The sequence below is a fragment of the Aulostomus chinensis genome, chromosome 4 (genome assembly GCF_037954235.1).
Source record: "Aulostomus chinensis isolate RoL2024-O1b breed Wild chromosome 4, RoL_Achi_v1.0, whole genome shotgun sequence".
Classification (NCBI taxonomy): domain Eukaryota; kingdom Metazoa; phylum Chordata; class Actinopteri; order Syngnathiformes; family Aulostomidae; genus Aulostomus; species Aulostomus chinensis.
Window position 1 is genome coordinate 24,917,998 of NC_141323.1, and position 24,875 is coordinate 24,942,872.

General features: G+C 42.1%; 4 non-coding genes across 4 annotated transcripts; 2 read left to right on the forward strand and 2 right to left on the reverse strand.

Annotated features, from left to right (window-relative positions):
* Window positions 1–1,382: 1,382 nt before the first annotated feature.
* On the forward strand, window positions 1,383–1,464 carry trnas-aga (transfer RNA serine (anticodon AGA)). Its single transcript has one exon. It is a non-coding gene; the product is annotated as a tRNA-Ser (tRNA).
* Window positions 1,465–4,030: 2,566 nt separating this feature from the next.
* On the forward strand, window positions 4,031–4,104 carry trnan-guu (transfer RNA asparagine (anticodon GUU)). Its single transcript has one exon. It is a non-coding gene; the product is annotated as a tRNA-Asn (tRNA).
* A 4,256-nt stretch (window positions 4,105–8,360) lies between these two features.
* Window positions 8,361–8,433, reverse strand: trnaf-gaa (transfer RNA phenylalanine (anticodon GAA)). The gene has a single exon. It is a non-coding gene; the product is annotated as a tRNA-Phe (tRNA).
* A 2,586-nt stretch (window positions 8,434–11,019) lies between these two features.
* Window positions 11,020–11,101, reverse strand: trnas-aga (transfer RNA serine (anticodon AGA)). The gene has a single exon. It is a non-coding gene; the product is annotated as a tRNA-Ser (tRNA).
* Between the last annotated feature and the right edge of the window lie 13,774 nt (window positions 11,102–24,875).

Consider the following 24,875-nt stretch of genomic DNA (forward strand, 5'->3'; position numbering starts at 1 on the left):
AAATTTAAATTGGACAAAAATGTCATGCAGGGTCACTGGGGCCGCACGTTTCATGTTCTTGTAGGAATTTTTCAACAAGTCATCATCAATCAATCAGAAGGACCCACAGAGTATATGTATTGCGCTGTTCAAAATCTGGAGAGGACACCTTCCAGTTGGTTGAAAAGAATTTATTCAGATTAACAGGAAAGAATACAGAGCTCTGGAGATCGTCTTCCCCTATGCTGGAGTCGGCATACTCAGATGCGTCGTCCCTGGCGTTGGGGCAAGAAGTCCAACGATCTAACTATCTTCTCCAGTTTTTATGTGTTACAGGGAGGTGCTTATGTGATCGCTTCTGCGTGCAAGTGTGTATTTTTGATCTTCATGTGTGTTGCAGGATCTTCTGTCTGACCCCATGCCAGTCCCTTCTGGTCCATCGTGGCCTTGTTGTTGCAGCTGTGAAGATTAAAACCTCTTTCCGATTTACGGCCATGCTCTTATCTTTCACGGCCTCATCCCACCATGGAAATTCTTGTGGACTCTGTTCTGACTTAATTGGCTTGAGGGAGTGATGCTAGCATGAGCTACACTCCCGCTATTCCCTGTTGTGACCTTTTCACCTGTCCACTGTAAACAGTCTGGTCTGTGCTTCACTGCTGATAGGAAGTGTTTTTCTGTTGTCTTATATCTTGGAATGTCGATCTGTGTTGTCTCCAGTATTTATAAGTTCCTTCCTAGAGTCACAATGGCACCAACTAATCCTGGTGCTTTGGAGATTTGTGGGACCCCTCTGTAAAACACCTTTTACTACTTCCAGATGTTCACGAGGTCAAATAAGGTGACTTGCAGCTAAGTCATCGATTCTGCCTGGGATGCATAAGCAGGAGATCCCGGTACCGCTACTAACACTAAAGAAGTACATTGATGAACTAAATACAGTGTTGGAACCTTTCCTACCTCTTTGGGAACTGCCACAGAAACATCTTTATTACAACTGCCTTGTGTGTCCTACACTCTATTTTAAGTGAATGTATGTATAAATTTAACTACAGTTTAAGCAAATATATATAAATTTGTCTACATTCTCAACAGATTAAAAGTGTAGAGTGTGTGACATGTGGTGTGTTTGTCAGGAGCTTTCAAGACCAAAGTTGTTGACACACAAAAGAAAGAAATATGTCAAAGTTTGTTCATTCTTATGAGATAAACTGAAAATTGGTTGCAGAGTGACGACAAAAATGGAGAAATCCTCCTCTTCATTACTCAGTCAAAACCACGGACACACACACACACACACACACAAATAGTTTGTGTGTGTGAGAATATAAAAAAAATCTACTGTGCGTCAATGAAGATAAATTGTTGAATATCAATCCTCTACTCATGCTCATGGGAGTGTAGTTGTTGTGGCCGAGTGGTTAAGGCGATGGACTAGAAATCCATTGGGGTCTCCCCGCGCAGGTTCGAGTCCTGCCAACAACGTTAAACTGCTGTTCCAGAGGAGACAACATCTCCTCCTACTGTAGGTCCATGTGTTAAAGGTTTTCTTTCAAGGGCTGTAGCAGCTGATGATGAGGGAGAGAGAGAGGATTGGAAGCATGTTGTCTTGTCTCAACCATTCTGGTGTTGACCAAAATCTTTGTTGATACTCCAGTGGTGGTGAAGGTGATGGAAATGTTCCAAGTGGGACGGTTCCATGTTCAACCAGTTTCATCTGGAACTGAGGTGGAGCTTAGGGTTACGTAGGAATTGGTTTGGTTTAGTCCCTGGGAATGTCAGTTGGTGTGTGTGTGTGTGTGTGTGTGTGTGTGTGTGTGTGTGTGTGTGTGTGTGTGTGTGTGTGTTTACATGCAGACTTTCCCTTGTGACAGCTGATTTGGTTTGGAATCCATCTTAGTCAGGACATTTTGAGAAATTCTATCATGTCGTTGTAGTTACTTTGATTTACAACACTGGAAAAAAAATCCCCTCCCCTCCAAAAACCCTCCTCTTCAACTTTGTACCCAAGTTGTCTCCTCATCAGGCACCACAGGATCCAGGAGGTTCAGTTAAAACAAGTCATTAGAGATTTAAAAAACATTTTGTCCATTTGACATCAGGACTGATCCCAGATCATCTCAATGAGCTCATCCCTGCACCAGAGTACCGCCCAAGTTCATCAAGGACAGTAAACACGAGCAGGTCTAGATTCACTTCCATCTTTGGAGGTTGTTGAATTTCCTCCTGAGGACCGTCAGGCTGTTTCCTTACTTTGCTGTGACACAACAGCAGACAGCAACAAGGACTGCTGCAGTGCACTTGGTAAAATCACCATCTGTAGACTGGACCAATATGCTGATGTGATCCTTTGATTTGTTTAGGATCAGTCAGAGATCAAAGACTGAAGCAGGAGATCAATGCACAGAATTCAGAGATCAATGCACAGAATTCAGAGATCAAAGACAGAATTCAGAGATCAAAGACTCCTGGAGCGTTGCCCTCTCTTGTCTTTGGTCCTGGATGTTACTGAATGTTTTACACATTTCTTTTGAAGAAAAACCTTGCATGACATTTCAAGGAGTTTTTCCTGCCAATACAGGACAACACCCACTCACAAACCAGTGCTGGACAAGTTCCTTCAAAGCTGTAATGCCTTATTTCTTACTTGTTACTGTCATTTTAAAATAATTGGTTCCATCACGATTGTGTCTGCCAGTTCTTGGTGACTGTACAGGAGGTCTGTGGACCGCAGGGCCACAACAAGCCCATTTCCTCAACTCTCCATTTAGTACAGAGGTCCCCAAGTATGGACCAGTGAGGATAAATGTGATCGTGGAGAAGTCCTTTTGTTCTTCAACTTGTCCAACTTGACGGTGAGTCTCCCTTTATCAAGGATTACTGAATGCTTGTGTTATTTATGGCATTGTTAACACTTTATAAACCCTTCATTCAGAGCTGTAAAGAACCTTTAACCTCATATCCCAGACATCAAAGTGGGCCACTAACTGGTGAGATGAAGCTATGCTATGCTGCTACATTCTGAAGAGGTAAAGTAGCAGGTTCTGAGAGTGATGGCTAACCTGGATGTGTTCATCTCCTACTTTAATATCAGCATCCCAACTTGGAGCTCTGACCACCTCCAGCTTTTTGTTCCTGTTTCTGCTTCAGTCAACAGGGAACTCAAACCTGCAATAGAATCATCAACAACAATGGAACAGAAAACAGAGGAAGAAAAAATATCATAAACTTACAAAGCTGAGAAATGTTAATGAGGAATAAATGCACACATTATGATTGAGGCCAGAAAGTAAAACTCCACACCAAATGTATTTTGTCATGTAGGGATAATGAACTTGAATGTGTTGAAATAGCAGATGAATGAATCCACTATCACAAGATGGCATCACAGATCCTGATGCTCTGAGCAGGAAACACCGAGCAAAACATGACTAAAAAGCTCCTGTTGTTCCCTCCATGAAAAACTGTGGCACTGATGAGAAGAAGGATCCCAGCGTTCTCTGAGGATCCATCGCCGCACCATTCGGTAGAAGGATGATAGGGTCGGCACCAGGAGAAACCCTTGTGTCTCCGATGCAGGGAAGATGGAGCACTGAAGAGGACACATTGTGGCGTCCTAAAGAGGACATTTGGTGGAGCCTGAGACAGCAAACATCATGCCGCCCTTCATCAGAAGAACCATAGCACTTCAGTCACGTGACTGAAGTCATCCAGTCACGTGACTGAAGTCATCCAGTCACGTGACTGAAGTCATCCATTCATGTCAGTGATGTCACTTGGCAGGACTGTCATTGTTGTCTCATTCTAGAAAAGAATCCAGACTCCACATGTGGCTCCCATGATAACTGATGGACCTCTGGTTGGAGGCTGGACGATGATGTTTGGTCTGGGGGGGTTAAGATTGTGGGGGCTGTTTCAGTTCTAGTGCTGAAGGCTTTCACCATGACAGTCAGACTCTCATCTGTCCTTCATGTTCCCTCAAATGTGCCGTGTGGACCTCACACACTGAAATTTAGCCTGAAAACTCTTCATGAAAAGCAGGAGACTCAGAGTCTCTGTGGCGCAATCGGTCAGCGCGCTCGGCTGTTAACCGAGAGGCTGGTGGTTCGAGCCCACCCAGGGACGATGAACAGGCTCTACGGGTTCTTAGGACTCTGTTGATCAGCTGCTGAGTTGCTACTTGATGTCAACATTGGTCTGTTTCATCCTGAGTAGTTTGATCATAGCAGAGTCGTTGCATCATTGATCTGAATGTGGACGGACAGATTGACCCTCCACAGCAGACGCATGTGACAGATCTCTTGATGAGACACTTTGTGGTCAAGCCAGATTCTGACAGTCCCACTGACATATTTCAATCATACATGTTCAGAGATTTTTTTTTTTTTACTGAATACATTTATTATTTTCTGATCATCTTGTGGATTTTTCATCATTCTCCTCATTACCATACTTTAGGTTGCAGTATGTACACATGAGTTAGTCTTAGGTTTCAGAAATCATACAGCATACAAATAATAGCAGGTTGAAACATATTTATTTAAAAAGAATTTAACATGGTTACACACACACACACACACACACACACACACACACACACACACAGCCTGTCTTTGGTATAAAATGGTCTGTCACGTTCTCTCACATTGCACAACAACAAAACAAACAAAGACGGCCATGTCCAGTGTGGTCCTGGATATGACGACTGGACTGCAGGGTCCCAGTATCACTGTGACAATTCTTTTACCAGCTATGACCTTGGACAAGAACTTCTCAGGAGGAAACTTATCATGGTGGCACAGTGAAGAAAACTAGACCTGAGCTGCCTGCTGAAATCTTGCAGGTGAAGGACAGAGCTCCACCTCTTTGACAGACACCACCACTGTTGGCTCATGTTGTCAAAAAATGAAGTGTGTCAGTTTTTGACACACACACACATCTAAACACACACACACACATACACATGCATGTTCTTACACACAGAGACTTTTCCTCTGTTTTTGTTTTTTACTGGTTTTGAACCAGTAGTTGGTTTCTGTTGGTTTGATTTGCTTGACTGGTTGTTGTTTGTTTGACCTTGCAAATCCATATTTTGGGTTCTGGCTTGTTCTGCTTTTCATTTTGTGTTTGTATTAAAGTTCTGTTGCTGAAAAAGAGACTTTTTTTCCTTTTTGTTGAGGTAAATATATGAGGGTCGAAACTGACCCATAACACCATGGATGTTACAATAGTTAATAATATTAAAATGAAGAATAAATAAAACCAATCCATGTCAGAGATGTGTTCTAACACCCCTCAGTAATGGTCAGGAAACACAACAACCTTTTGTTTATTTCTATGATTTTCTTGAGGTTCATTTGATCATTTTTTAACTGAAATCGAGGGTTTACTGACGAAAAAAAGGTCCAGAGGCCCACAACAAAATATTCAAATCAATATTTCCATGGATAAGGAAGCCTAACAAGGAAACCAAGAGATGGAAACAACTTGGATGATAGAAAATTGTTTCCTGTCTCCTGCCATTGTGGAGAGCCTTTGTTCTGTCCTGCTGCTGTCCAGTTGTCTCCACTGCTGGTTCCACCTTGAAGAGGGTCTGAGCTAAAATTGAATATTGGGGAACTTCAACCTTTGATCTCAGAGTTTTGTGTTTGATCTTAGAATTCTTTCTTTGATCTCACCTTAGACAAAGACATGGAAGCTCGATCTGCTGTTGAGGAGGACGTGATCGTATAGTGGTTAGTACTCTGTGTTGTGGCCGCAGCAACCCCGGTTCGACTCCAGGTCACGGCAGCATGAGACAAATTTCTTGTGTGTATTGATGGACACAAACCAAGCAGAATTTTCCCACAATGCAATAGGGCAGTGTTTGGTCAGTTTCTTCTCAATGCTAATGTCTACTAGCTTAGCCTGCTACTTTGATGGCTCTGACTACAAAAAGGTCCAGACACCTGGATATGGTGGTTCCTCCCTAAACATAGATTCTGTCAGCTCATGTTTTGAAATCAACTCACCATGAACACAAGTAGATTTCAATGGACTGCAAATGTGTCTCATTTAATGGTAAACATGTCAAATATAAATTCCATCACCTGAGGAGGTCTGCTGCTGGAATTAAGCTCCAGATATTCACAAGATATTTTATATCTTAAAATAAAGCATTTTTATATTTGATTTATTATTCATTAGCCTGCTTCATGTGGTGTGATTTTATGTGTCCTATATTAAATCGAACTTTGTAAAAGATCGTCCCTGAGGATGTTGAATGATGTCAAAAAAGTGTTCTCTGAGCTCTCCTTTCCTCTAAATAGAGGAATCTCTGCTGAGGTCGTTCCCTCTCAGAGTCCTGACGTCTATTCGGATGCACCGAGAGACTCAGGCAAACAGAAGACAAGGGCAAGTGAAGTAACCTGAAAATGAGAGGGGAGGTTCGACATCAAACTAAAACAGGAAGAATAGGACACAAAAGGGATATCAAAATAAGAGAGACCATGAGACATGACCCCCCAGTTCCTGCTGCTTCCAGCTCTTTAAATCGAGCCCCTCGTACAGTGGTTGAGAGAGACCACAAATATTAAAGGTGTCTACATAAATGGAGAAGAACACAAGGTGGCGCTGGACGCTGATGATGTTTTAACATATTGAAGTGAGCCCCCTAACACAGGACCTGCATTAATAAAACTCTTTGAAACACTGGGAAGCTCTGCTGGATATTAATTCTCCATTCTAAAACACAGGTTCTGACCTTTAATCACTCACCTCCAGAACACATGAAGGAAAACCTCCACCTGGATTGGGCCAGAACTCCTTGAAGATGATAGAAGAAGATGGAACTCCATTTCCTTTCTGAGTCTGAGTCACAGGATTAATAGAGTAAAAATAAATGTCCTACCACAAGATCTCTTTCTAGTTCCAGGACCAACTGGAGAAATTGCCTTCAAAACCGTTTCTGAATTGAACAAAATGCTTTCCAGATTTATCTTGCAGGGGAAGAAACCCAGGCTCAAATTTAAACCACTACATGAATGAGCCCCAGTTCCTGCTGTACTGGTCCATCAAAATCTGGAAAAATGTTTCCGTAATGTCCAAATCTCAATGAATAATTTGGAATGTTAACAGGAGAATATCACAACAAGTCATTTAATGATGTGCTTTTAATCCTGGGTTCAAGCCTCATGAAATGAACCACAGATTTAAATCCTGGATTCAAAGAGAGTAACAACTTTCTACTCACTTGTGGAAAATGGAAATTTAAAAGATTTGAAAGCCTGAGAAGAGAATATCACTGAGAAAGTCTGACTTTTTAGAATCCTCTTAGGTGAGCAATTATTTTACACGACATCAGAAATGAAACAGACTTTAATGATCCAATGCTGAAAATATTTTTGGCTGCCCATCAAGAAACAAGAAAAACCTCATATCGTATGTTGTTTTCCGTTTGACCTGATTCTTGGTTGTCAACTAACTGGCTCATTGGCTTTCTTGATGGAACAACAAAAGCAAAAGTTGAAGACTTGGAATATCCAGGCCTCTGGCGTGATTCTCTGCTGTCATTTAAATTTCACATGAACTCAGTGTCCAAGCAAATATCTGGTGGGCTAAAATGACTTTTGTCGTTCTGTTGACTTTTTCCATAAGACGTCTGGAAAAGTATTATAACACAGTTCATGTTCCCAATGTTGGACTACGCTGGTGGTTTCTATGGGAACACTGGTGACGGCCCCAGGCCTGGGTCCTATGCAGCGTTGTGTGTGCAGGGTCCTGTTGGTGGGGATGTTTGTGTCTTTGCAGGTCTGACGTCCTCAACAGTCAGGTTCCTTCATCCCTGACAGAGCTCACAGGTGAACCCTGCCTCTCGCCCGTAGATGCTGGGATTGGCTCCAGCCCCCCTGCAACCATTAATGTAGGTGTTTTGTTAATTGCATGCCACATGAAATTATTATTGGTCACTTTTCTAGCAACAGTCTCACAGTGGCAAGACAAGAACACTTCTACTTTTGATGATGACAGTTTGTTCAACACTAAACTTCATCCAGTACCATGTTGTCAAACACTGGAACATCCACAGCACCTGAACAGGGACTTGAACCCTGGACCCTCAGATTAAAAGTCTGATGCTCTACCGTCTGAGCTACTCAGGGTCTTCTTTCAGCATTTAGACAGGAAAAGAAACACCTGTGAAGGTCAAACTGCTGCTTTCTTGACTTGTTCAATCCTCCATGTTAAAGTCCACCATGCTTTTGATTGGCTCTGATTCTCTGTGGCAAAATCCAACAAGAGGCTCCAAAAATGTCTTGAATGTCATAAGAATGCACAGGACAAGATGTTCGTTTCCTTCATGTCTGCAGTTCCTCCACTGGAAAGTAAAGTCAATGCTGTTCCTCTGCTGAAACCTGGGATCGGACCAGGGACCTTTAGATCTTCAGTCCAACGCTCTCCCAACTGAGCTATTTCAGCTCTGAGGGAGGACCCTGCTTCTCTCATTTTATAATCTCTTCCACTCTCACTAGAACTTAGAGAGGATTTGAGCTTCTGAAGTCATGACACATTGAACAGTTCGACAGGACCATTTTTGATGAATGTCTGAATCACACAAGCCTCTTTTGTTTGTCTTCTTCCCAGTTGCCTCAACATTGTGTGAGCCAATAATTCCACATCTGTACCAGACAAACCTCTGGTTGGTGGGTTTTCTGGATCTTTCTGTTCTAATAGTGTCTTTTGTCTTAATTATGCCACTTTCACATGATACAAACACAAAATGAAAAGCAGAGCAAGCCAGAACCCAAAATATGGATTTGCAAGGTCAAACAAACAACAACCAGTCAAGCAAATCAAACCAACAGAAACCAACTACTGGTTCAAAACCAGTAAAAAACAAAAACAGAGGAAAAGTCTCTGTGTGCAAGAACATGCATGTGTGTGTGTGTGTGTGTTTAGATGCGTGTGTGTTAAAAACTGACAACATGAGCCAACAGTGGTGGTGTCTGTCAAAGAGGTGGAGCTCTGTCCTTCACCTGCAAGATTTCAGCAGGCAGCTCAGGTCCAGTTTTCTTCACTGTGCCACCATGATAAGTTTCCTCCTGAGAAGTTCTTGTCCAAGGTCATAGCTGGTAAAAGAATTGTCACAGTGATACTGGGACCCTGCAGTCCAGTCGTCATATCCAGGACCACACTGGACATGGCCGTCTTTGTTTGTTTTGTTCTTGTGCAACGTGAGAGAACGTGACAGACCATTTTATACCAAAGACAGGCTGTGTGTGTGTGTGTGTGTGTGTGTGACCATGTTAAATTCTTTTCAATAAATGTGTTTCAACCTGCTATTATTTGTATGCTGTATGATTTCTGAAAACCAAGACTAACTAAGCGCGCTGACCGATTGAGCCACAGAGACTCTGAGTCTCCTGCTTTTCATGAAGAGTTTTCAGGCTAATTTCAGAGTGTGAGGTCCACACTGCACATTTGAGGGAACATGAAGGACAGCTGAGAGCCTGACTGTCATGGCGAAAGCCTTCAGCACTAGAACTGAAACAGCCCCCACCATCTTAACCCCCCCAGACCAAACATCATCGTCCAGCCTCCAACCAGAGGTCCATCAGTTATCATGGGAGCCACGTGTGGAGTCTGGATTCTTTTCTAGAATGAGACGGCAATGACAGTCCTGCCAAGTGACATCACTGACATGAATGGATGGATGACTTCAGTGCATCCAATTACCAAGTGCACTGCAGCAGTCCTTGTTGCTGTCTGCTGTTGTGTCACAGCAAAGTCTTTGGTGCTGGGATGAGGTCATGGAGACGATCTGGGAGCAGTCCTGATGTCAAATGGACAAAATGTGTCAACATGAAATAAAATTGGAAACCTATTTGAAGCCTTATTTTGTGTTTGATGGACATTTTTTTTAAATCTCTAATGACTTGTTTTAACTGAACCTACTGGATCCTGTGGTGCCTGATGAGGAGACAACTTGCAACTCTCTTCTGGCAGGCCTCCCTGCATGCTCATTCAAGCCTCTGCAGATGATCCAGAATGCAGCAGCACGCCTGGTGCTTCCAGCCCAGCGCTGCTCCAAATCTCTCGCCAGACTCTTCTCTTCTGTTGTTCCCAAATGGTGGAACAAACTACCCAACTCTGTGCGTTCTGCTGAGTCCCTTTCTACTTTTAAGAGACAATTGAAGACTCAATTGTTCAGAGAGCACTGAGGCACTTGACCTGACTCTTCTCCTCTTTGTGCTGTGGGGTAGAATAAGTCAGAGGGTCCAAGACCCAGCACTTAGTGATTATGTAGCACTAACTGTGTTGTGTGATGTTGTATGTCTGTCAAAAAAAAGAAAAAAAAAAAGGGAGGGGGGGGCGACACTTCTTCTGCCACTAGATGGCGGTACCTGTGACCAAATCACAACTGAAGCACTTTTGTGCTTCCTATGGACTTTTCCTTAATTAAGTCTAAATTCTTACTTGTGTTGTACGTCACTTTGGACAAAAGCGTCTGCTAAATGAAATTGTAGAATTGTAGAATTGTAGAACTTGGGTACAAAGTTGAAGAGGAGGGTTTTTGGAGGGGAGGGGATTTTTTTTCCAGTGTTGTAAATCAAAGTAACTACAACGACATGATAGAATTTCTCAAAATGTCCTGACTAAGATGGATTCCAAACCAAATCAGCTGTCACAAGGGAAAGTCTGCATGTAAACACACACACACACACACACACACACACACACACACACACACACACACACACACACCAACTGACATTCCCAGGGACTAAACCAAACCAATTCCTACGTAACCCTAAGCTCCACCTCAGTTCCAGATGAAACTGGTTGAACATGGAACCGTCCCACTTGGAACATTTCCATCACCTTCACCACCACTGGAGTATCAACAAAGATTTTGGTCAACACCAGAATGGTTGAGACAAGACAACATGCTACCAACCCTCTCTCTCTCCCTCATCATCAGCTGCTCCAGCCCTTGAAAGAAAACCTTTGACACATGGACCTACAGTAGGAGGAGATGTTGTCTCCTCTGGAACAGCAGTTTAACGTTGTTGGCAGGACGCGAACCTGCGCGGGGAGACCCCAATGGATTTCTAGTCCATCACCTTAACCACTCGGCCACAACAACTACACTCCCATGAGCATGAGTAGAGGACTGATATTCAACAATTTATCTTCATCAAAGCACAGTAGATTTTTTTTATCTTCTCACAAACACAAACTATTTGTGTGTGTGTGTGTGTGTGTGTGTGTGTGTGTGTGTGTGTGTGTGTGTGTGTGTGTTGTTTACCAGCAAGCTGAAAACTGTTGTGGTTTTTGACAATTCTATTGTTTCTGAATGAAAATCATGTGAAGGTACTTCCGGTGACGCCATGATGTAGAAGACACGAGGGAGAATTGCTCCGAGAGAAAACTAATGTAAAAATAGCTCTTTAACGTGATATTAGCAGCAGAAAGGGGTCGAGGACGCGGATAATCAGAGACTAAAGATAAGAGAAATAAAATGGACAAAAAAGGGAAGTCAGCTAAGAAAGAAAATGCGAATGATACAGGCGCCGGTGGAGCGCGGAGCGCCGCACCGGGGATGGCGATGTCCGGAGACGAGGTATCGATGATATTAGCGGCGCTCCGTAAACTACGCCAAGAACATGCAGACGCGGTGACGGAAAACAAAGGAGCCTTAGCAAGACTAGAAGCTAAAATAGCTGAAATGGGGGAGAAAATGGCTCAGTTGGAGCAGCGGTCAGATGAGATGGAAGAGAGGATTAACGACACGGAAGGCCGGACGGCGAGGCTGGAAAGAATGGTCACTTTTCTACTTCAACACGAGGCAAGGCTGTCCGCGAAATGCGAGGACTTGGAATCAAGATCAAGAAGAAACAACATAAGAATACACAGAATCCCAGAGGGTGCTGAGAAAAACGACACCATAGGATTTGTGACTCATTTTATTCAGTCCTCAATGAACTTCCCTGATAAAATGGCGGTTCATTTCGAGAGAGCGCACAGATCACTGACTACGAAGCCGAGAGAAAACACGGCCCCCCCGCGAGCAATAATTGTTCGCTTCCTCAACTACAGGGTGAAAGAACGGCTGATTCAAGAAGCATGGAAGAAAAAGCTCACGTATGAGGGACGTAACGTCTACTTTAACCAGGATTACACAAAGGAAGTACAAAAAAAGAGGAAACAAGTAAGGGAAGTCATAAAGAAACTGAAGGAGAAGAACGTGAAGGCACAATCTCCATATCCTGCACAGCTGAAAGTCTTTCTGGAAGACGGGACAAAGACGTTTGCCACATTAATGGATGCTGCACCCATGCTGAGGAATATGGGGATTCAGGTGGAGGAGGAGGACGAGACCGAGAGACTACAGAGAGTGATGGCGCAAGGCAGCTGGACCATAATGACGGGACAGAGGGGGAGAAGACAGCAGCCAAACATCACAGAGACGGATCTACGGGCCCTTATCAAGTGAAGTATTTCATACGAAGAGGATGCCCTGAAATATACATGATCAATAAAAGTGTCTGTTAAAAAGGACATACACGAAGACAAATGGAGCTGGTTAAGAGGTAATTTACTACTTATAAAAAAAACAAAAAAACAACAGAGAAAATATTGTTTTGGTTCTATTTTGGAGCAAAATCACTGCTTTTGTGGAGCAAATGGCAACTTTACACAACATCCGAGAAGTTGCAAGTGCACATAGTGCGAACCACCAGAGGGCCTTCGTCACAACTCTCTGGTCAGGGGACAGTTGGGAGTCTTGTTTTTCTTGTTTTTCTTGTTATTGTGTATTCGTTCTTGAGGAGATGCAGACTTGTCTTTTTCGCTGTGCTACTTTTTGCACAGTTATATTAGTTAATAAGAGATGTAAAGTTACTGGGTTTCCACTTAAACAAATATGAGTAGGCTAAACCTTGTGTCATATAATGTCCATGGGTTGAATCACCCCATAAAGAGAAAGAAAATACTGAGTCAATTGAAAAAAATGCAATGTTCAATAGCTTTGATACAAGAAACACATCTGGATGACAACGAATGTAACAAAGTGAAAAGGGAATGGGTAAACCAAGTATTTCATGCTTCTTTTGGAAAAAGAAGGGGAGTAGCCATATTAATAAATAAATCCCTGCAATTTCATACAGAGAAAGTGATAAAAGATCATCTGGGAAGATATATAATGATGGTTGGTTCCATAAGCGATATGACAATATCCATACTAAATGTTTATGCCCCAAATGAGGAAAATGCGGCATTCTTTAAAAATATAGCCAACGTAATTGCCAACAATGGGAAAGGGATGATAGTGATTGGGGGTGATTTTAACACAGTGCAGAATGGTAAGCTGGATAGATTGCCTCCAGAACAGGGACCAAGTGTAAATAAATCTAAGGTACTAAATAATGTCATAAGAGAGCGAGGTCTTACTGATCCATGGAGAAGAAATAACCCTAGAGGGAAGGATTTGACTTTTTACTCAAACCCACACGGGAGTTATTCAAGGATAGATTTTTTCTGCGTTTCACAACAACATATGCATAAAGTGCTGGACTGTGGCACAGACACCATAACTATAAGTGATCATGCTCCTATTACGCTAACGGTAGATATGGGTAATGAATCTTTTTTCAAATACTGGAGACTTCATGTATCTCTGTTATCAGATGAGAGTGTGGTAAAGGAACGAAAACAAAATTTAAAGGAATACTTTCAAACTAATGACAAAGGGGAAGTTTCACCTTCAATTTTATGGGACGGGGGGAAGGCAGTTATTAGAGGGAAAATAATAGAGATATCTTCCAGAATGAGAAAGGCCCGATTAAAGCAACAAAATATGTTAGAGAATAAAATTAGAGAGTTGGAATTGGAACACAAAAGAACATCAAGTAACTCAACACTTATCGAACTGAAAAAAATCAAACAATGGCTCGATGAACTATTAACTTACAAAGCAGAGGGGGCTTTAAGGTTTACGAATCAGAGATATTATGAGATGGGGAATAGAGCCAGCAGATTATTAGCATTTCAACTTAGAAAAGCCCAGGCAAATAGGACGATAAATAAAATAAGACATCCTAACTCTAAAAAATATATGATAAAGCCAACGGAGATAGCAGCAGCGTTTGCAGAATATTATAAAAATCTATATGATGACCCTGACTCGCAATCACTAGAAAATAAAACACTGGCATTCCTCAAAAGATTGCACTTACCGTCATTATTAACAGAGGAGGCATCTGAAATGGTTAGGCCAATCTCAGTACAGGAAATAGCTCATACAATTAAGGTACTTAAAAATAATAAATCCCCTGGCACGGATGGGCTCTCGGGAGAATTTTATAAGTGTTTTGCGAAGGAGATTACACCAGCCCTTTTCAAAGGATTTAATTATGCCCTGACATCAGGTGACCCAGCAACATCTTGGTCAGAAGCCATTATCTCAGTCATACATAAAGAAGGAAAGGACCCAACCACATGTGAAGGATACAGGCCTGTCAGCTTGTTATGTAGTGATCTGAAGATATTGACTCATATTTTAGCACATAGGATACAGATATATATAACAAAATTAATCAAACCAGATCAGACAGGGTTCATCCCTGGTAGACAAGGAGCTAACAATATTAGGAGAACATTAAATCTTATATCATGTACTAAAAACAACAGACAGCCCGCTTTGATGCTCAGTTTAGATGCACAAAAGGCATTTGACCGGGTAAAATGGAGCTTCCTATATCGGACATTAGAAGTTTTTGGGTTTCATTCAACATTTATAGATTGGGTAAAATTGGTTTATAAAAACCCCAAATCACGGATTAGAGTTAACGGATGCTGTTCAGATTTCTTTCCCCTCAAAAGAGGGGTCAGACAAGGGGATTGTCTGAGTCCATTGCTGTTGGCATTAAGTATTGAACCATTAGCCGAATCAATAAGACAAAATAAGGATATTAAGGGAATAAGAGATGAAGGGGGAGTGGAGCATAAAATATCTTTATTTGCTGACGATATATGAACATATCTAAGTGAACCCTCCTTAACTATACCAGCTTTATTGAACAATCTGAATGAATATGGAGAATCATCAGGTTATTTAACTAATGAATCTAAGTCAGTAGCAATGATGCTTTCAGGCAAATATCCAACTGAATTAGAGGGAAAGTTCAATTTCAAATGGACCACCACAGGGTTTAGATATCTTGGCATCATTATTACTCCCATTATATCACAGCTATTTAAAGAAAATTATGGAAAACTGATTACAGAAATTAAGAAGGATTTGGCCAGATGGGAGATATTGCCCCTGTCGATGGTGGGAAGAATCGAAACAGTGAGAATGAACATTGTACCCAGATTGTTGTTTCTGTTCGACTCACTGCCAATTATGGTCTCTAGTTCAACTTTTAAGATGTTAGACAAAATCATATCTAAATTTGTTTGGCAAAATAAAAAAGCTAGAATCAAATACAAAATCCTTCTTTGCCCAAAAGAGAAGGGAGGGTTAAATTTACCTAGTCTCAAAAATTATTATTGGGCAGCACAACTTAGAGCGATTATTACGTGGATCACGAAGGAGACAGACACAATGTGGGTGGGAATGGAACAAAATTCCTGTCAGAAAACACCTTTGGAGGTACTCCCGTTTTTGAAAGACAAGATGCAGAAAAAAGAGGGGCTACGTAATGACTGGATTAGGGTAACAATAAAAGTATGGTCAATAGTGCGAAAAAAAACTGAAAATATCTAAGTCAATAAGTAGAATCACCAAAATAGCAGGAAATCCAGACTTTTTACCATCTGTTATGGATGCAGGGCACAACAAATGGAGAAGTAAGGGGTTAATTTATATTGCACAAGTTTTCAATGGACAGTATATGAAGTCGTTTGAGCAACTTAAAAAAGAGTTTAACTTACCGAACCATGACTTCTACAAATTTCTACAATGAAGACACTACCTTCAGAAGCACAGAGAGTGGGAAAATATTTGTAGAACACCATCTAAGCTGGAGGAATTGCTGTTGCCGTATTTGGAGGGGGAGACTAAAAAGGGGTTAATATCAAAAATCTATAGAGTACAACAACATGAATGTAAGGACAACAATTTGGATGTTAAGGAAAAATGGGAATTAGAAACAAATACGATTATACCAGATGAAAATTGGGAGGAAACATTCAGAGCAGGACACAAATTAACAAGCAGCCCAATGTGGAGGGAGTTTGACTGGAAGGTGAAGATGAGATATTTCAACACTCCATCTAAGACTTCAAAATATAGCAACACATCTGAACTGTGTTGGAGAGGATGTCAGTTAATAGGAGATTTTACGCACATATTCTGGGATTGCCCACAGCTGTTGAACTTCTGGGAGAATGGTCGGAAGGAGATTGGGCAAATTTTGGACATTAATTTTGCTTTGGACGCAGCAATGTTTATCCTCGGCATAGCACCTGAGAATCTGACAGACAGAAACCTGATTGCTTTGTGGAGGATTTTGATTCTGATCGCTAAAAAGACAATAACAGCCTGCTTGCTAAAGCCAGAACCTCCAAACATATCACAATGGAGGAATAGAGTAAAAAATGTATACATCATGGAAAAAATCACAGCAAGGTTACAGCTGAAAACAGGAAAGTTTGCTGAAAGATGGGCACCAGTGAAAACAGTATTGGAATTATAAACATCAACATTTTTTAAAAAATTTTTATTTATTTATTTTTTTTCATGTGTATCTTGGAATAAGTATCTGAACACTTGTCTGGAATATTTGTCTGCGCATCTCTGTCATGTTCGATCTGTGCTGTATGTATGTTAAATAAAAAATAAGTTCCAAAAAAAAAAAAAGCCTCACAGTAATTCAATAATCTAGAAGTAGAAACCAGAGTAACTTGGGACAAGGATGGGATTCAAACCCATGCTTGCAGAGCACAATGGATTAGCAGTCCATCACCTTAACCACTCGGCCACCTCATCTGCTGATGGCATTTCTCACCTTTTTAACAGCTGAACTCTTTGGAGCCTATTTGTCAGAAATGGACCCAGCAGGAGCCACTGAACACAACTCTGACATAATCAGGCTTCTTCCCAGCAGCGTCGTGCTACAGAAGGCAGAATACAGACCATCGACACATCATCAGAGTGAACACCAGCTGATGTTTACAAGTTTAATTCACCTTTTACTAAAAAATGACATCCAAGCTCAGATTCTCTTGTCCTGATTGAACAAGTAAATGTTTAAGAAGATGAGAGTACCAGACTTTTTCATCCAAGGAAACAAGCATCCTATCACTGTCCTATGCAGAGTTTCTATGAAAAAAAGTGAGACAACCTCAAGATTTTCTGTTTCCTCTTGTTGGATTTTGCCACAGAGAATCAGAGACAATCAAAAGCTTGTTGGACTTTAACGTTGGAGGACTGAACAAGTCATGACATCATCAGTTTTACCTTCACAGGTGCTTCATTTACTTTACTTTCAATTTTACAGAGGTAGAACCTGAAATCAAAGCTGTCTGTCAAAAGAAGTGAAAGCTTCCCAGGCTGTGATGTTCTTGTCTACAAACTCTGTCTTGTATGGAGCTTCAATCTTTAATAAAAAGAATAAAAAGAAGATAACATTTGTTGTGATTTGGCGCTTTAAAAATAAAACTTACGACTTACATGGAAACTGTCGGGGGGGTGGAGCCTCCATCAGGTATGTGTTTGATGTCTGAATTCTGTCTCTGATGTCTGAATTCTGTCTTTGATCTCTGGGTTCTGAGCATTGATCTCCTGCTTCAGTCTTTGATCTCTGACTGATCCTAAACTAATCAAAGGATCACATCAGCATATTGGTCCAGTCTACAGATGGTGATTTTACCTATTTGAAGCCTTATTTTGTGTTTGATGGACATTTTTAAAATCACCAATGATTTTTTGACTGAACATCCTGGACACTGTGGTGCCTGATGAGGAGACAACTTGGGTACAAAGTAGAAGAGGAGGGTTTTTGGAGAAGGGATATTTTTGCAGTGTTCCAAGTCAATAATAACTGTGGCAAAATGTCATCATTTTTCAAAATGTCCTCACGAAGATGGTTTGAAATTCTGTCTCTCCCTCATCCTCAGCTTCTACAGCCCTTTAAAGAAAACCTTTGACTCGTGGATCTAAAAAGATCAGATGTTGTCTCCTCCAGAACATCAACACTTTAACGTTGTTGGCAGGACTCCAACCTGAGCAGGGAGACCCCAATGGATTTCTAGTCCATCGCCTTCACCACTCGGGCACAACAACCACATTCACACACACATTTGTAAAAGATTCACATTTACACAATTCTTTAAAATTATGTCACAAGCCCATTTGTGTGAGGTCCTATTTTCTCTTTTTCAGCATTCCTTTGTTTCCAGGTCTCTAATAAGTGCAGAATTACAAAGACAAGCAAGCTTGATCCATCCTGGGCAGGTGATAGGAGCCATTGACCACTGGCCAGAGACCCTGGCACAGACGTTGGGGATGGATAGAGAGCATTTCTACAATTATATTATACATTTATAGAATTCTACAATCCTACAATTTCATTGAGCAGACGCTTTTGTCCAAAGCCACTTGCATATGTTTTTGGTGAGTTTGGCTCCTGAGCTCAAGACAGTTGTGACTAATAAAGGACAGCTTCAAATGCAGCTGTGAAGCCTCATTGTCAGCTGGGAGGAACGACAGGTGTCTCCCTCTAGTGGCTCCTCACAGCAACACAAGCCTCATTTCATTCACAACCATCCACCACCTCACTACCAAAGGCCAGTTGGGCCTCCACAGACAGGTGAGTTTCAAGTGTTGGACAAAGGTCTTTAAGATGTTCTTATTAATTCTATAACATCTGAGATTAAACTCTATGGAATTACAACCAACAAGCAGCCAAACACCTGATCAGATGCTCCTTCATTAGGCTGAGAAGAATCAATCTAAACTGGGATGAAGAAAATTAATTGAGAGGAGAAACCTACTGATTGGATGACATGGACCCACCTGATCCATGTCAGCCTTGTTGGAGCAGAAAGAGGTGGATCAGAGGAATCAGTGGATCAAGACTCAGGTGTCAGATGCAGAATGTCTTTATTGACAATGGAGTCAGAGAAATCTTCCAATGTGAGAGAACGTGACAGACCATTTTATACCACAGACAGGCTGTGTGTGTGTGTGTGTGTGTGTGTGTGTGTGTGTGTGTGTGTGTGTGTGTGTGTGTGTGTGAGTGTGTGTGTGTGTGTGTGTGTGTGTGTGTGTGTGTGTGTGTGTCCTAACTGACTGGAAACTGAATAATAACCAGACTAACTTTTGTTATTGACCAAGTCTGGGTGACTCACTTAATTCATAACTGAAGTGATTATTTAATTAATAAACAGAACATTTGTCCAAAAGTCATGATCAAATTCATGTAAAATCTGAGCAACGAGGGTTTGAAAATGTTCAAATGAGCCAAAACAATGTCCTGGGATCCAACCAGGGACCTTTAGATCCACACAAATCTTCCCTGACCTCATAGAAACTGGAACATTTCAACAAATAAATTCAAATTCAACTAAGCAGCAACTCTAGAACAGTCAGAGCACTTGCTAATTCCCCTGTTAGCTCCAGATCAGACAATGCAGGCTCACCTTCACGCTTGGTTGTACGACCGTCACCAGTTGAATCTTCTCTGGTTCAACAAACTCTGGGGACTCAAGACACAAGTCAGCACCGGTGCAGGTCCAGATCCAGATGTTAGCTGATGGGGACAATGGCTTAAGGGAGCTCCAGGTAGCTGGTTTGAACTGGTCCCTCATCTCTGTGAGTAGAAACCATCTGAGGTGGAGGGTGAAGATCTGCTTTGTCCTCCTGATCTCCCAGTAAAGCCAGTTGAATTTGTGCTTTTCTTTCCTGATAGTTCATGGTAGCATTATCAGCTTTAGTCAGTAGAGGGCAGTATGCCCCCTATTGTTGTTTCGTTTGACGTGTCAAATTAATTTGACCTTGTCTGCTGCCTCTTGCAGGTTTCAACTTGAATGAGAAAGTTTTTTATTATCCACCAGTAGCGGCTGGCTCATAGGGGGCGCTGGGGCGCCGCCCCACCAGCTGTGGAGAGGAAAATCTCTACATGTATTGATACATATATATGTGCATATGTTTACAATTTGTATCGTCAATGTCAGCCTTACTTAATTGTGTGTGTCTACATGCAATATGGGTCATTTAAACAACATTTACGCCAACTGACTCATTCAATTAATAGTGAATTTACTCTGATAGACTGTATAATTTGTCTTTAGGGGCGCTCGTCAAAGCGCCCCAGACCTGCAATTAATTAGCCAATCCTGTATGGTTGCTAGGGAAAAATAATGAATAATTGGCCAATCAACATCGCCAAATTTAACGGCGTAGGGGCGCTGGAAAAGTCGCCCCTACGCCAACGTAAAATGCGTGAAGGTTTGGATTGCTAAAGCTAGCTGAGGAGCCCGCGATATTCTTTTTGCGTAGTGAGATTCCCAGATTTCCGATGCCCTACGAAAAAAAATACCGCGAGAAGTGAGTGAGAGAGAAAATGGCGACAACAACGATCGAAGTTCAAGAGCAGCAGTTTCCACCAAATTCGGTGAGATCCCTTTTAAATTTCCCTTTTGCGAGGAGGACCATGGCGGAAAAAATCCGCGTTAAGGAGCTGGGACCGGACAAGCCTGAAATCAACATCCAGCAGTCCTACAACAGGACTTTTTGCCGGAGCTGGTTTCAGCGCAAGCCGTGGCTGACGGGTTGTGGAGCAGCCAACGCACTTTTTTGCTTCCCCTGCATCCCTTTCAGGAGTGACCGGTGTGATTCAGCATGGACACAGACAGGAATCACTGACCTAAAGCACCTCTCCGAGCGGATTAAGAAACACGAAAGAGCGAAAATTCACATGGAAAACTGCGTGAAGCTAGCGGTTCTTGGGAAGATTAGCATAGCAACGCAGCTCGATGACAGTCACCGCATCGCTGTAAGGAAGCACAATGATGAGGTAGATAAGAACCGTAACATCTTATCTAAGATAATTAACTGTTAAATTCTGTGGTGCTTTTGAACTGGCTCTGCGGGGACATGACGAAAGTGATTCCTCTGACAACGCTGGAATATTCAGAGGTCCAGTTGACTTGATGGCATCCATTGATCGGTACTTGAGGGAGCACCTTGAAAATGCAACCGTTTTTAAAGGCACCTCGAAGACAGTACAGAACGAGCTCCTGGACTGTATGCTGGCAGTTTTGAGAGAACAGATCCTGGATGAAGTTAAATCGGCAGACTTTTTAGCGATCCAGGCTGATGAAACTACTGACGTTTCAACACAGTGTCAGTTAGTCTTAGTTCTGAGATACATTGACGACCGCCACAATATTCAAGAGCGGTTCTTTGAATTTTTGAAGCTGCCCAACACCTGTGCGGATGCAATAGCCAGTGCCTTATTGGAGAGGCTGCACAGCATCCTTTCTGAGGGACAAGAAAAGAAGCTGATTGCCCAGGCCTGTGATGGGGCAGCTGTGATGAGGGGTGCCAAAGGAGGAGTGCAGCGAAAGGTACAAGACATCTATCCAAACGCTCACTATGTTCACTGCTATGCCCATCAGTTAAACCTGATACTGCAGCAAGCAACCTCCCACATCCCTCAGAGCAGTCACTTTTTTTCTGACATGGGGGGATTTGCTTCTCTTTTCTCTAAGTCAAGCAAGAGAACTGCAGTGCTTGATGAGAAGGTTGCGCACCGACTTCCAAGTGCATCATCAACACGTTGGAACTTCAACAGTCGTGTTAACACAGTTTATGAGCACAAGAAGGATCTGGTGAATTGCTTTCAGGCTATCTGGAACAGTGAAGGGTTTGATAGCCAGACAAAGAGAGAAGCTGGTGGCTATGTGAGAATGCTGGAAGATGAAACTTTTTGTTTTTTACTGGCCCTGTTCCACAAAATCATGCCACATGTGGACATCCTTTACAACCAGCTGCAGAAGAGAAACATTGATGCTGTCTACATGGCAGGAGTCACCCAGACATTCATTGACCACATGCAGGCTATCAGGTATGCTAAATTAATTAATTTGTAGCCTAACCTAAATTTCTCTGTATATGTAGACTTAAATGCTTATATATCATCTTATTTAAAGAATTGATTTATCTGTATAATATAACTGACAGTAATGACATCCACCTTTGGTTTTGTTAATGTATCCCTAACCAGTTTTTAGAACTTACTCATGAAACTTATGTGTTGGGTCAGGGAGGATGTGCCTACTCTGGCTGAGGATGAGGAGTTCAGGGGACCTGCTCAGGAGCCACCCGCAAAGAGACGCAGAACCTTGGGAGAAGACACACTGCACCATTTGGCACTGGAGGTAAGAACTTGCTTCTTAGTGTGATTTGAATCACATTATTAAATAAAATCAAAATAAGATGTTGGCCATATGATACAGTGGTCCAGACTTAAATGTATATTCTTTTATGATGATATGAATCATTACAGTATGTTTATTACATAATGTAGGCTAGCTCATCAGGTCAATGTATTAAGACAAGTGAAGATGCAATAATTCCTATTTTGTATAATTATATCATTGCATAGGTATGTGACACCATTGTGAGCCATGCCAAGGAGAGATTTAGTTTCACCAAGCATCTTGTCAGCGCCACACTCCTGCAAGGAGACCTGTTCCCACAGCACAGCCGAAAGTTCCCAGATTCAGCACTGAAAACCACAGTGGAAGCCTATCCCTCATTGGACAAGGCCAGACTTCAAACAGAGCTGTCTCTGATCTACGGGAACGAAGAGTTTCAGAGTTGCAGTGGTGCACTGGCTCTCTATCAGGTTTTGATGGAAAATAACCTTCAAGACACGTTCACTGAAACTGTAAGTCTGCTCAACATCCTCATCACCACACCAATGACAACGTCAGAATCTGAGAGGTGCTTCTCCACTTTGAAGAGGATAAAAACTTTTCTGACAAATACCATGGCACAAGATCGGCTCAACGCTCTGGCTATGCTCTCCATTGAGAAAAAACTGACACGAAACATTCCTGGTTTCAACACCAGGGTCATTGAGAAATTTGCCTCCCAGAAAGAGAGACGAGCAAAGTTCCTGTACAAATAACTGCTGAATTCAAACACACACCCAGAAAGACTGAAACAAATAGACAGAGAGACAGAGGGAGAGAGACGGACACAAAGAGAGAGAGACAGAGAGAGACACACACACTAAGAGACAGACAAACAGAGATAGAGACACACAGAGAAAAGGACACAAAGACGGAGACACAGAGAAGGAGACAGAGACAGACACAGATGAACAAAGAGAGAGACAGAGAGAGAGAGACACACACACATTGTTGATTTGTATTGTATAGATTAAGCTCAAATCACCTTCTGTAAAGTTAACATCATTGTATAATATTTGATCGCATAAAATTGACTGTAGTTGTAAATTGTTGGGTTTTTTTTTGTCTTTGAAACTGTCGATTTTAAGAAGGAAAGTAAATACTATTTTAAAACATTTAATAATTGTCCAGCTGCTCTTTTTGAATGATTATACTAGACTAGGCACGGAAATGTTTTTGGCACACCAGCCCCACCAAGAATTTTTTTCACCAGCCACCACTGGCTTCTGTCATTTAGTTTCCAGGAAATGTTGATGACACACTGGGATTTTTTGTTCTCCTGCTGTCACTGTCAAGTGCCAGCTTAACATGTGAGAGGTAGCAGGATCCATGCATGTGTTCATGTTTACAGCAGACAAGGAGGAAACCTTGGAGGATTTCAGGGACTTTTAGCAGTGGTTCACACTTCAGGTGTGAAAGCTTCTGAGTATAAAATTTTAAGTGAGCGAGCCAGGAGTTGAACCTAGAATCTTCTGACAGTAGTCAGTCATGCTATCCATTGCACCACCAGCCCTGTGAAAACCTCTTCATGTTCATGTGTACTTGATTTTATAGAAAATCCAAACGATCTGGTGGCATTTTCAGCGGACACAATGGTGCAGTGGTCAGCACTGTGGCCTCACAGCAAGAAGGTTCCAGATTCGAGCCCCAGCTGTGTGAGTCTGCATGTTCTCCCTGTTCCTGTGTGGGTTCTCTCTGGTACTCCAGCTTCCTCCCACAGTCCAAAGACATCAAGAGGGGACGAGGCTGATTGATACTCTAAATTGACTGTAGGTGTGGCTGTGAGTGTGAATGGTTGTCTGCCTGTATGTGTTGGCCCTGTGATGGACTGGTGACACGTCCAGGGTGAACCCCGCCTCTTGTCCAAAGGCTGCTGGGATAGGCTCCACCCCCACACACAAACCTTGACATATAATCAGTGGAGAAAAGGAAATTTATCAACACTCATGACTGAATCTGTTTTGAGAACTGAACTGGATATAAACTCTGAGAATTCAGAGTAAGGACCAGGAGGGTGGGACACAATAATAGATAGGAGGAAATGTGGAGTCTGGGTTCTTTTCTAGAATGTGAAGGCAATGACAGTCCTGCCAAGTGACATCACTGACATGAATGGATGACTTCAGTCACATGACTGGATGACTTCAGTCACATGACTGGATGACAGTGTAGATGCCAATGTAGAGGTTGGGGAAATAGTCTCTGAGAATCCAGCTTGAACCAAAGCCCTCCTTGTTCTTCAAAAACCCAAACAGCGACCATCAGTCTCCCTCCAATCCTGTACTTGGGTTCAATGTTGCTGTTCCATTTTGCAGCAGTAGGTGTCGCTGTGATACCAGGTTCAGTTCAAGAGTCCCAACTCCAGCTCATGTTGGTGACCTCAGTGGCAGGGTAAAATGGCGCTTCAGTGGATCATGTGGATCAACTCATGTCTGTCCTCACTGCTCCACAGGTCTGTCAAATGTTCTGTAAAATAGTTTGACCCAGCAGAG